General features: G+C 43.3%; 1 protein-coding gene across 2 annotated transcripts in view; it reads left to right on the top strand.

The window, feature by feature from the left end:
• Nucleotides 1-12,506, top strand: part of LOC119647411 (ecdysone-induced protein 74EF) — a 717,970-nt gene that overhangs the window by 25,021 nt on the left and 680,443 nt on the right. The window lies entirely within an intron of this gene.

Here is a 12,506-nt window from a genome sequence, read left to right as displayed (position 1 = left end):
GACGTTTGACAAAGTTATAGTCGAGGGTCTGAAGAGTATCGTCTCTTTTCAAGTCTAAGTGATTTGCTGGTTTTTCGTCTAAGGTTATCAGTTTTATCTGCTTTACCTGGCCTCACCTGTAGTTGGTTGCAGGTTTGATTTGGAAAAGGCGGATTGCCCCCAGACGCGGAGTTTTCTCAAAGGGCTCGGAGTAGGAATTTCATTGAAAAAGGGATATTAGGAAGGCCCGCCTAACTTCTTCCCCCGTCCGGTATGATTTTCACCCAGGGCCTCATTTTTTCGTACAATTTCCACCTCGGACCCGGATTTTCTCTCTACCACTCTAGTAGGTCGTTCAAAAAGTGGTTGATTTGACCATCTGATGAATGGGAGAGGGGGGATTTGATGTCGAAATAACAAGCATATTTGTGCTAGATGGGAAAAAGGGATATCAGGAAGGTCAGCCTAATTTTCTCTCCGGTTCCGTATAATTTTCACTGCGGGTCTCATTTTGCCGTACAATTTCCACCTCGGGCCCGGATTTTCTCTCTAGCACCCTAGTAGGTCGTTATGTATATTATTGCTGGGCTTCATTTTTCTCCTGAAGCGCTGCTTTGAATTCGATTTTTTTTTGCGCATGGTGGTCAGTCATGTTTTTTTTTATTGTGCCTCTAATTTTCGTCCAATAAGTGGTCAAGTTGACCATCTGATGAATGGGAGAGGGAGGGATTTGATGTCGAATTAGCAAGCATATTTGTGGTAGATGGAAAGTCTGCGAGACGCTGTCTGGTCATCAGTGGCTTCTTTATTAAAACTATAGACCCCCGTTGTTCCCTAGTTCATTATCTGGCAAGGGGTAGTTTCCTCCAAACTAGAATTTTTGGTTTTAAATGTGAATATATATTTCGGGACAGCGATAAGCTACCCCTTGTCTATCAAGTTTAGACTAGGCTACAAGTAGCAGACGAAAATCTAATCTCGTGGTCGTGAAGTAGTGAGTCGTGAAGCCATGTGAAACCGGTCTAGGTGTCTATAAAAATTGTCTTTCATTGTCTTGTTTTTATCTTCCTTTGGAGCATGAGCAAGCGATGGAAAAACTGTTGGAATATGGACAACAGTTGCACCATCTGTTCATCGACTTTAAAGCCGCCTATGATAGCATAGCCAGGATAAAACTGTACACGGCCATGAGAGAATTCGGTATCCCGACGAAATTAATAAGACTGACTAGGCTGACCCTGACCAATGTGCGAGGCCAGATAAAAGCATCAGGATCACTCTCAAGACCATTCCACATCAACAACGGTCTACGACAAGGGGATGCGCTATCATGCGTCCTCTTTAACCTGGCCCTCAAGAAAGTGATCCGTGATGCTGAGGTAAATGCAAGAGGTACGATCCTCTTCAAGTCCACCCAACTACTGGCCTATGCTGACGATATCGACATCATGGGAAGAACCACCCGAGATGTACAAACTGCCTTCATCCAGATCGAGCTGGCGGCGCCTGGCGCGAGATTTTGGGCTGGATATCAATGAAGGCACCGAAGACGAATCAACCAACAACATCAAACCGCACTGGTCAAACACAAAGACGAAGAAGAATAAGGATAGGAGAATACAACTTTGAGACCGTTGACAATTTCTCCTATCTAGGGTCGAAAATCACAACCGATAACAACTACGATGATGAAATCCGCGCACGGTTGTTTTCAGCCAACAGAGCCTATTTCAGCTTACAAAGACTGTTCCGCTCGAAACGTCTCACCATAGGGTCAAAGCTCTTACTGTACAAGACTATGATCTTGCCAGTCCTCATGTATTCCTCGGAAACTCCTCGGGTTCTTAGCAAGAAAAATTGCGAACTCTTGGCCGCGTTCGAGAGAAGAATCCTCCGAAGAATTTTTGGCCCCCTACATGAGGATGGACGATTCCGTAGCCTACACAATGACGAAATCTATGAGCGATACCATGACCGTCCGGTTGTGGATAAAATCCGGCTCAATAGGTTACGGTGAGCGGGTCACTTAATCCGTATGGATGAGGATGATCCCACCCGGAAAGTCTATAAGGGCAATATCTATGGTAGAAAAAGAAGGCGAGACAGACCCTGCCTAAGATGGAGCGATGGCGTGGGTCAGGACGCCAGACAGCTTTTAGGGATATCGAATTGATGGACCTCGGCGCAAAACCGGGATGTCTGGAGTTCCTTATTAAGGCAGGCCTAGACCGGATACCAGTTGTTGCGCCGTTGATGATGATGATGATTGATGATGATGATGATGATTTGGAGCATGAGCCTTGTTAAGTCCGGCGTAGAAAAACTATGTATTTATTTAAATCAAGCACAATCGTTCGTTGGAAGGTTTGGAGACTATAACCTGGTACAAATCTTGTTGTTTATAATAAATGCGACTCCAAACCTGCGGTTTGCCGAAGGATTACCACCACTTTTGAAGATTGTAAGAAAGTTTTTTCTTGAAGTGCGACTATATTTAGTTTGTATTTCCCCGCCTGTGGTAGGGGGCTTTAATGGGCTTTAATTGATCGCTGATCTAGAGAGGAAGTGCATGTTCCAGGTCCCTCTAGAATAATAATCAGAGTTTCTTTAGCTAGACTGTTGCAATTTAGACATTCCATCTGAGACCTTGCATTCGGTGTCTTAATAGCATTTTTTTTGTTGTCCGATTCAAGGCCCGCAACTTGCAGTCCAGGTTAATCTTTTGGCAACATCTTTGACGAAGAGGCGTCTTCGGGTTTAATATGAGGACGTTTTGACAGTTAGACCGAGCGTCGATCTATAATCTGCTGCATGAAAATTTTAATGAGGGTGGCACTAGATGCGGGGACTCAAGTCCCCCTTCTCTATCTGGACTTGGGACGAGCGTGTTGTGAACACAACAGTACGGTAGTAACTTGATTAGGACCAAACTGGCACTTGCTGATGTGTATACAGCTCATATTGAAGGAGTTGGAAAGTGCAGAAGTTTTGGGAGCTTTGAAATAGGGCATTGGTTAATTATCACCTTTAAGGACCTGATGACCGACTTTGAAGTGAGTGAAGTGAGGCCGCTTATCAAAAATCCTAACAATATTCCTTTCCTACGGTTAATGCCGGAAACTCTTTTTTTCGGCGCTCAGGTTATTGCAAAAGTGTCTTTTCATCAAACCAACTTTCGATCAGCTCCGTTAAGTGATTAGAGACACCCATTTTAGCCAGTACGTTCTTTATTCAACCGTAACCGGTTGAATTGAAGGCATTTTTTTACGCCAAATGTCACTGAAGCACAACAGATTTATGGTGTCGACCCTAGAATGGGGTTGATGAATATAAAACTATGATAGTCAGTTGTAGGTAACCTACTTCTTTTACCGTGTCTATAAGGCAGATCAAACGGTTGTTTATTGGCTTTCGGTGGCGAAACTAGTCTGGATCTCTTCAACCGAGCGGCGGAAACTCCTTCCACTACGCCGAGGAATGGCGTCTTAATCATCATCAACGGTATCCGGTCTAGGCCTGCCTTAATAAGGAACTCCAGACATCCCGGTTTTGCGTCGAGGTCCACCAATTCGATATCTCTAAAAGCTGTCTGGCGTCCTGACCTACGCCATCGCTCCATCTTAGGCAGGGTCTGGCATCTTAATCGGGCGCCCTAATTCTTCGGTAAATATCCACAATTTTAAGTGGAGCCGGCTTATTTCCACTGACTATTTCCACAATTGTTTTCCAGTAATGATGGGGTGGTTTCCCAGAGGTTTAAGTCGGCCTCTACGCATATTTTTTTTTATTTTTTTTTAAGCACTGCGTAAGGACCGCTTAAGTTCAGCTCATTTTGCCTTCCAGTTCGTTCACATCCGTTGGTAAAATATCTTTGCAGGACTATCAGCATTAACTCATGCATGATGGGTATCATTCTGTCTTAAGTTTAGAGGGTTTCCCAAGCATGTAAAGAGGTAGGTAAACTTCTCAGAATATAGCTGTGTAGTTGTGTGTCAGGAAAGGTATCGAATTTTACTTTTCCAAGCAGTCCTAGCTATGACGTTGGTTGTAAGGGCGGGTGACGGGGGTTGAAAAATGTGTAGCTAAATCAAGGACCCGTTCTTATAAAGTAGTCTGTTGAAAACTCTTACGAAAGATCATGATCATGTCTTATGTGGGTGATACGTTGTAGGATTTTCATGATCTTTTTTAAAAGTTGTCTGTTCGGTAGTTTTCAAGAATGGGTTCTCGTATAACATATCCCGTGATCCTTTCTTTTAGAAACCAAAAACGTCATGTCCATGACTTTTCTAGCCCCTGGGGTTGTCCGCGAAATACGTTTGACCAATTTCAAGAATTGTGATGTTTCAATACGGAAATTGATAATGACTTTGCCAATTGACTATTGTCAAATGCGAGGGGAGAACAATTACCAAATTTTCCGAGTTATCACAAATGGCGCCCAACGTGGGTTCAGACGTCCATTGTTTTGGTAAAGTTGTGGAAGATAACCTACTCTGGTACCAAATTTTTGCCAGGTTGTTTGGCTTCATGCACACATAGTTTAATGGGTCAGCGCTTACCAGTAAGAGTTCCTGCATCTAATTCATATATCATCCTGCTGAAGAGAGTCTCTTATTGCCTGCCATTGATAGTAGACTGTAGGGCGTTCGTCATTTCTGTGTCGTTATTGGCCTTCAAATTATATAGGTAATTACCCTTTTCATAAATTTCTTGAAATATTATCCTTTGTGGTTTTAAGCTGAAAAGTAGTTCAGTCCGAGAATTGGAGGAGTCTCTGCTCCCTACTTTTGCGTGGAATGATGAGTTTTTATCGACTAAAAGCACAACAATTTTCGCATTGTCTCCTATTCGGGATGAAGGGACAAGTCGGTTTGTGATGTTGATGGAATACAATAGAAGTCGTCCTGAATGATCTATGTCCAGCCTATTTTCTGATTTCAAATGAAGATTTCTCTCTTCATTTATGTATATTTCTATCTTATGCTCTATGATGTGATCTGCCGTGAATCCTCCATTTTTCGATCTCGGCAGTGAGGAAGCTGTTATGCCAAGAAAGCTTTTAGAGATCAGTTGGTGGTGCTACAGGGCTGTAAGATTCAAAACTATTCAGGATCTTCTTCTCCTTCGTGGGAATCAAGTTTAAAAGGTGTCAATCAAACCTATTCAGCCTCCTGGGAATAATTAAGATTAGCTTTTTTGCTTTCAGGGCTTTAAGTTAATTCTCCCACATTGGGCGCCATTTAGGAAAAGTTATGAAAGAGGGTTTTTCCGGGAAAAAAATATTTACTTGTCTTGAAATTTAAAGGGAATGGATCAGGAGAATCTTATCTTCTTTTCAAAATAGCAATCTGTTCGTATACTAACGGATAATGCGAGATTTGTGACGATTGTTAAGTTGAGCCGTCCTTAACTTTGCCAAAGTGCTAGAAACTGAGGACGACTGCAAACGTTTAATCGGAGTGAATCACCTCATGAATCAGGCTCAAAGTTTACATTATTGGTTCCAAAGCTGTTTTAATCTATCACATATTGAAGGCCAGCTTTACGATAAAAGTTATCATCCCCACAAAACCATGACTCAATGTTCACCATAGCCCATCTTCGTTCACCTGTGCCACTATTACTATCAATAAAAACCGTAAAGCCAAACCACCATATCAGCATTGCATCCACCCACTGCATGACAGCAAGAACAGGTACACCTGCTTGTTATTGTTTTATTTTCAACAAGTCCAATCTGCTATCAATTCAACCAAACAAAATGTATATATTTTTACCCACAAGTTATCGAAAAAATGTTCGTTTGCCTTGTTTTGTTTCACTTTTTATTATACTCTGGCCTTCATTGACAACTAATACAGGCGCAAATCGTTCAAGTTTCACGTCTTACACCGTGGGTATGTGCATTTAAATTATTTTGCCTTTAAGAGCTTCTGGGAGTCTTTCTTATTGCCTGTTGCATATGAATAGGCTATGAATAGACGAATCGGAATAATATGTCCATTTTGTAAATAGAAGCCAACGTCATTGCCAAATTGCCCTCGTCGCTTTCAATGTTCCGAGATACTTCAATGTTGAACAATATTTGAGCTTCGCCGAACGCTAAGTACAATAATCACCCTGTTTGTGCGAAATATGTCTGTACAAGATTCGCACAGAGCGAAGAGTGCACAATATTATTAATATTACGAAAGCCACGCTAGAGTGTTGATATCACGCTCTCGCGCAGTTTGCCGTGGGTATCTACTGGTATATATGGAGGTAAATAAACAAAATATAACATACTGACATAGTTGATAGTCGTAATGTAGTACCTAGGTCAGCGTGTTAATGAAATGCCGCGACAAGTGGGATCGTAAAAGCTACATGACCATGGCCAAGCTAAGTTAGCGCTTTAGATACTCAAATGCTCGAATTTGTGCGGTTTGTACGCTAGACTCGGTTGCCGTATGAATTCGCGCTGTAATTGTACGCGTAGAGTCAAGCATGCCGCCTTCCTGGCCTATGCAAATTTATTTAAACAACATAAACATTGTTGTTAATGGCGAACGGCGAGTACAGCGGCATTTTGACGATTATGATATATGCCTTCTATAATTGCGAGAGATACCTCCAATCTGTGGGAGAAACAGTTAGGAAGGAAAGTTGTTACTCCATGAAGAAGATCACGGCTGGCCTTGGGTGTTTTCCAGTGAGCCGGTCTCACTGTTTCTCCATATCGAGTGGGCTGAACTATGCATGTTGAATTGTGAGTTTTTGCTGAATATCTTTCCATATAAGGAGTATGAACTCCTTTCGTTGCCATTGGGATTAGGTGCGATTTCCACTTAAATAGAAAGTCGATTTTAAGCCCCAGATATTGAGTAGGATACTCCCCTCCAGGATACAAGTTTTCTGTTGTAACCCTCCAACAATCGGCACCAAAGATCTGATGCCTGATGCGTCCATAGGCACATAGGAACTAGGACATAGGAAATGCTCTGTGGATTCCGCTGCCTCATTACAGGATGGACACGTATCATCTTGGGTAATTCCTCAGCTAGTGAATTATGGCCTGCCAGAATGCCCACAATACACCTGCAAGTCCTCCTGCTTTTCGACAGGATAAACTTTGCGGTACGTATATTCGGTTCTGGTAGGAAAAGTTTGGTGTGTCAAGCAGCATTTAGGCTCTGCCACCTGTCATTATGAGAAGCTTGTTCCCAGTTTTTGAAAACAGACTTAGCCAATGCTACTGATACTCCAATTGCTGGCTCCGGTCCCGGCATAGGGGAGATTGACCCCTCTTTCGTTAAAGCGTCCGAGATTTCATTTCCCCCTACGCCACAGTGACCAGGTACCCACATTATTTCCATCGTATTGAAGCTAGACATAGAGTTCAAACCGCCTCTGCATTCCTGAACGATTTTCGAGGTGATCAAAGGACTGCTCACTGCCCTCAATGCAGCTTGGCTGTCACTGCAGATTGCAATGCGCCTGCCCTTCAACCGCTCGTCAATCACCCAGTTTGCGGCCCTTAGGATCGCATAAACTTCGGCTTGAAAAACCAGTGCATATTGTCCCAAAGGAAAAGCCCACTTCTGGTTTTTATTCGAGAGGTCCACTCCGGCTCCAGAACTCTCTTCTGTTTTTGAGTCTTCGGTGTAGAAGACTTCCCTATATCCCGCCACGCATTCCTCTGGGTCTTCCCAGTCTTCTCTACGCTTCAGGGTAACTTCATATCTTCTACCAAACAGATGTATGGGGACACGAGAATCGGAAGGCATTGTAAGAACTGGATTCATTCCTCCCAGTAACTCTTCCAATGCTCTGTGCCCCCCACATCCGTTGTTTTCCCATAGATCTAATCGAATTAGCCTATGAGCTGCTCTCATTGCAGTGCTTTGAATAAATATCTCCAGGGGCTGCAAATTGAGTAGTGCATTCAGAGCTGTGCCGGATGTCGTGATACCCAGACACACAGTTCTTTACAGTGCGGCTAGTTTACAGTGAAAACCTTTTTGTCTCACCTTAACCCACCACACTACAGATGCATATACGAACATCGGCCTAATGATGGCAACGTATATCCACATTACCACATGAGGCCTGAGTCCCCATGTCGAGGCCAAAGTCCGTTTGCCCAGCCCATAAGCTGTGAGAGCTCGTTTCATCTTTACCTCTACATGTTTGTTCCAAAGAAGTTTTTTCATCTAGAGTGACTCCCAGATATTTCACTTCTTCGGAGAGTTGAAGGGTAGTACCCCTCATCTCAGGGAGGCAAAGTCCATCCAGTTTTCTCCTTTTTGTGAATAAAACCATTGTGGTTTTATTTGGATTAACTGACAGACCATGTCTGAGGCACCAGCTGTCTATCAAATCAACGGCACGCTGTATATTCCCACACACCGTTCCAAGATCCCGATCAACAGCAAGTACAGCCACGTCATCAGCATAAGCTTGAGTGTGTATTGGCAAATTTTGCAGTTCGCATAGTAGTGAGTCGATCAGCATACTCCACAGAGTATACAGAAGTGGCGAAAGCACACCTCCTTTGGGGCAGCCCTTCGTTGCTTCTGCAGTCAGGTAGCGATCGACACCCAGCTCAGCGCACAACAATCTCTGCGTTAGCATAGCATGGATCCACTTAATTAAAGCATCATCAACACCATGCGCTCTGGCGGCATCACAAAGTTTTTGAAAAGGCGCACAGTGAAAAGCCCATTCAATGTCCACGAACACCTCCATCGCGTACTCACCATTCAAAGTTGCATCTTCTATCTTTGTGACCAAAGAATGAACATCAGACTCACAGGACTTTCCACGTTGGTAAGCATGTTGGTTTTCACTAAGTGGGTGTGACCTAAGTGCGTTTCCACGAATGTGACGCTCCACCAGTCTCTCCAAACCTTTCAACAAGAATGAAGTCAAGCTGATCTGTCTGAAGTTCTTTGGATTAGAATAGTCATCTTTCCCAGGTTTCGGCATGAAGACTACCTCAACATGTTGCCAAGAGGAAGGCACGTAGCCCAGAGCAGGACATCCTCGAAAAATATTTCTTAGAGGTCGCTCTAAATGCTCCATACCCTCCTTTAGCATTGTCGGATAGATGCCATCCATGCCAGGTGCTTTGAAATGATTAAAGGACAGGTAAAGGGTAGAGAGCATGCTTAATATAATATGTCTCCTTCCACAAGGTTGTTTTCCAACGAAACTCTCCGTCCCGGAACAGCTTTTGAATTTCCTAAAAGGGACCAACATTTTTAAACCAATTGTGCTTTTTTTTTCTTTCAGTGTACCCCTAGCGCTTCGAGGACCATCCAGCTTGATTGGGTAGTCATTTACTTTCTCAAAACCTCTCTCGTTGTCATTGTTCTTCTTCCTCACTTTTTGTGTGCGGTGAGGCCGTGCTTTCGTTACCATCAAATTTAACATTGTGCAAATGATAACCTGACAGCAGCGAAACGAGCACAAAGAGGAACACCAACTTCCATGACGACTGGGAAGATAAGATTCACTGGCTGTAAAGCCAACTTGAACATATCTGACTATGTCAACACTTTCCATGGATGGAATATTTTTAAAAGTTACATTATTGGTCACAAAGTCATACTGATGTAGTTGCGCAAGTCCAAGTTTGGTTGAAAAACTGGTGTAGCCGTAGCTTCAAGCACTGAAGCCTCATATTTTAGGCCTATTGTACTATCCTTTGATAATGTGTGTGGCGGAGAGTTCGTAGATCCTTCGTTGAAGGAAACTTTGAGGTAACTTTGACTTATATCTGAGGTGATCCATCAGCTACATATGACATTTAGGATACGGTTTCAACACCACAATTCCGATTTTCGCCATTTGCTAGCTAGGTCTCCCCTCCCCTTCTTAAGGAAAAGCAAAAATGTCACTCTGCCCCTCTAAGACCCTCGATTTTTGAAATTCAAATTTTCCTTTTGGAATGGCGGCGATTAAAGGGTACTTGACTGTTCATCTCTCAGTTTGACAGTCTCTTCATTTCCAGCAATGATCGAGCTTTCTTGCACCAGCATCACAAAAGTGTCATTCTGTAAGCCAAACCTTAACAGCAATTGGTGTCAGCTCCAAATTCGCTCCTTGAATATAGAAAGAAATTCGAATGGTGCGATGCTGCCAATTGTTGTAAATAAAATGGCGTATATCTCCATCTAGAATGTGGTTATCGTTTTTGTAATGGACCCGGCCAATTGTAGGATTGGCTTTTCCGGAAAAACGCGATAGGTTTGATACGACCGACTTGTCCGTGATGGCTTTTTCTTCTATCTAGCTACACAGCCCAATTCGAGCCTTACCTTCTCGAACGCATTGCCTCTAGTCCTCTCATTTCAACAACTGGGTCCGCCAGGTCTTGATACCAAATAATAAAACTCTGCCAGAATTCACTGAGTCTTTCCATTGCTTTCCCCGATTCGCAACTGGTCTAGAGCCATTGACTTTCCCTTTGACTATTCTCTCGAACATTTGCTGAAATTGGCTACTCCATTGTAGTTGTATTCGCCAATCGTAACATTCTATCTAGCTACCATCTGTTTTCTAGTTTAGACGAAGATCCTGGCTATTCGTTTTCTGACACGTAATCCTACCGCATTCACTGTATGCTCAAGTTTCACGGATTTGTACTTGGCACCAAAAAGGAATAAGATTCTGACGTCATCAGTGTACGCAACTATTTGCACTTCTTAATCGCTTGTATTACGTTGATGAGCTAATCTTTTGTTGAGCGTGCACTTCTGAAGCCGCCATAGTACCTCCCGATAACTTTTATCTTAGAACTTCAGTCCCTTTTCTAGGATTTCGGCGAATATTTTGCAGACCAAACAAACCAATGAAATGTCCCTATAATTACCGTTTACGAAATTGTCCTTGCCTCCGATTATCCTCCCCTCCCAGCTGAAACCGCGAGGATTCAGCAGAGGAAGCTGGGACGTGATCCCGCCAATTGGGTTACCTGGCACAGCGAAGGCCTTGAGCCTCGATAAAGAGACCCATTTGGTTTCGCTCCGAACACCGAGATTGAAGGAGAACTCCCGTCGCTCCAGAAATTCAAAGGGGCCCTTATACAGTGTGTGCAGCGGCCTCCGAGGAGCGTCCACTCTAACGACGCCCTGTGAGCATGTCTCACGATCCATAAAGGTGTCGACCTCCGGTGTCCTATGTCGAACAGATGGAGTCGGCCGCGGCTTCATCCCTGAGCAGGCGCAGCATGCTGGAGTCACTTCACCCTGCTCTGATATCCAGGGCAGGTTTCAGGGGAGCCACAGATTCTACCCGCACACCACACTTGAACTTCAAACGAGGCCTCCTGCCTTAACAGATTCCTTAATATCACCAGACTTAGCTTTGATTAGAGGTCTCCCGAATAGCTCACACATATTAAAGCTGGGATGTTATTGGCATGTGACATTAAATTCGTTATATCAGAAATCTCTACGTGCAGAACCCCATCATTGGTTATAATTCAAATATCTGGATCTAGAATTGGTGCTTGAGCCGCACTGGAGGGTCCTTTATTCCTCTCAGATGCCGTCAATTGCTGCAAAGGCATATAAGCTCACAATTTGTCCGATAATCCCCCAGCTTCTTCAGCAAATTTGACGTCAGTCCATTTAAGGCTCCCATGAGCAGCTGCTAAAATTTTTCTTCTTCTCGTGGGTACTCTATTACGACCAGTGGCTTCACCATTTTTCGGTATTTTCATTATGATCCCTGAATATTGTCGTTTAAGTCGTTGCAGAGTTCTTCAAATTTCGCCAACTTAGTCTAGAGTACAGTCAACTTTAAATTCATTTGCGATGACCTGATAGGTTGGACGATGGTCAAAAGGCAATGCTATTTGGGTGAACTTGAATCAAGGTGGGAGTGGGGACCCTTTTGGACATTTTAGTACTTCACGTGTCATTTTATAAAAATTACATTTGCCAGGACTTAATGGATTTGGACGATGACGAAAGACTTTTAGGTTTGGTTGGACGATGGTCAAAAGGCAATGCTAGTTGGGTGAACTTGAATCAAGGTGGGAGTGGGGACCCTTTTGGACATTTTAGTACTTCACGTGTCATTTTATAAAAATTACATTTGCCAGGACTTAATGGATTTGGAGGATGACGAAAGACTTTTAGGTTTGGTTGGACGATGGTCAAAAGGCAATGCTAGTTGGGTGAACTTGAATCAAGGTGGGAGGAGGAACCCTTCTGGACATTTTAGTACTTCACGTGTCATTTTATAAAAATTACATTTGCCAGGACTTAATGGATTTGGACGATGACGAAAGACTTTTAGGTTTGGTTGGACGATGGTCAAAAGGCAATGCTAGTTGGGTGAACTTGAATCAAGGTGGGAGTGGGGACCCTTTTGGACATTTTAGTACTTCACGTGTCATTTTATAAAAATTACATTTGCCAGGACTTAATGGATTTGGACGATGACGAAATACTTTTAGGTTTGGTTGGACGATGGTCAAAAGGCAATGCTAGTTGGGTGAACTTGAATCAAGGTGGGAGGAGGAACCCTTTTGG

This window comes from Hermetia illucens, chromosome 2 (assembly GCF_905115235.1).
Source record: "Hermetia illucens chromosome 2, iHerIll2.2.curated.20191125, whole genome shotgun sequence".
Lineage (NCBI taxonomy): Eukaryota > Metazoa > Arthropoda > Insecta > Diptera > Stratiomyidae > Hermetia > Hermetia illucens.
This window is presented reverse-complemented; position numbering and strand designations above follow the sequence as displayed.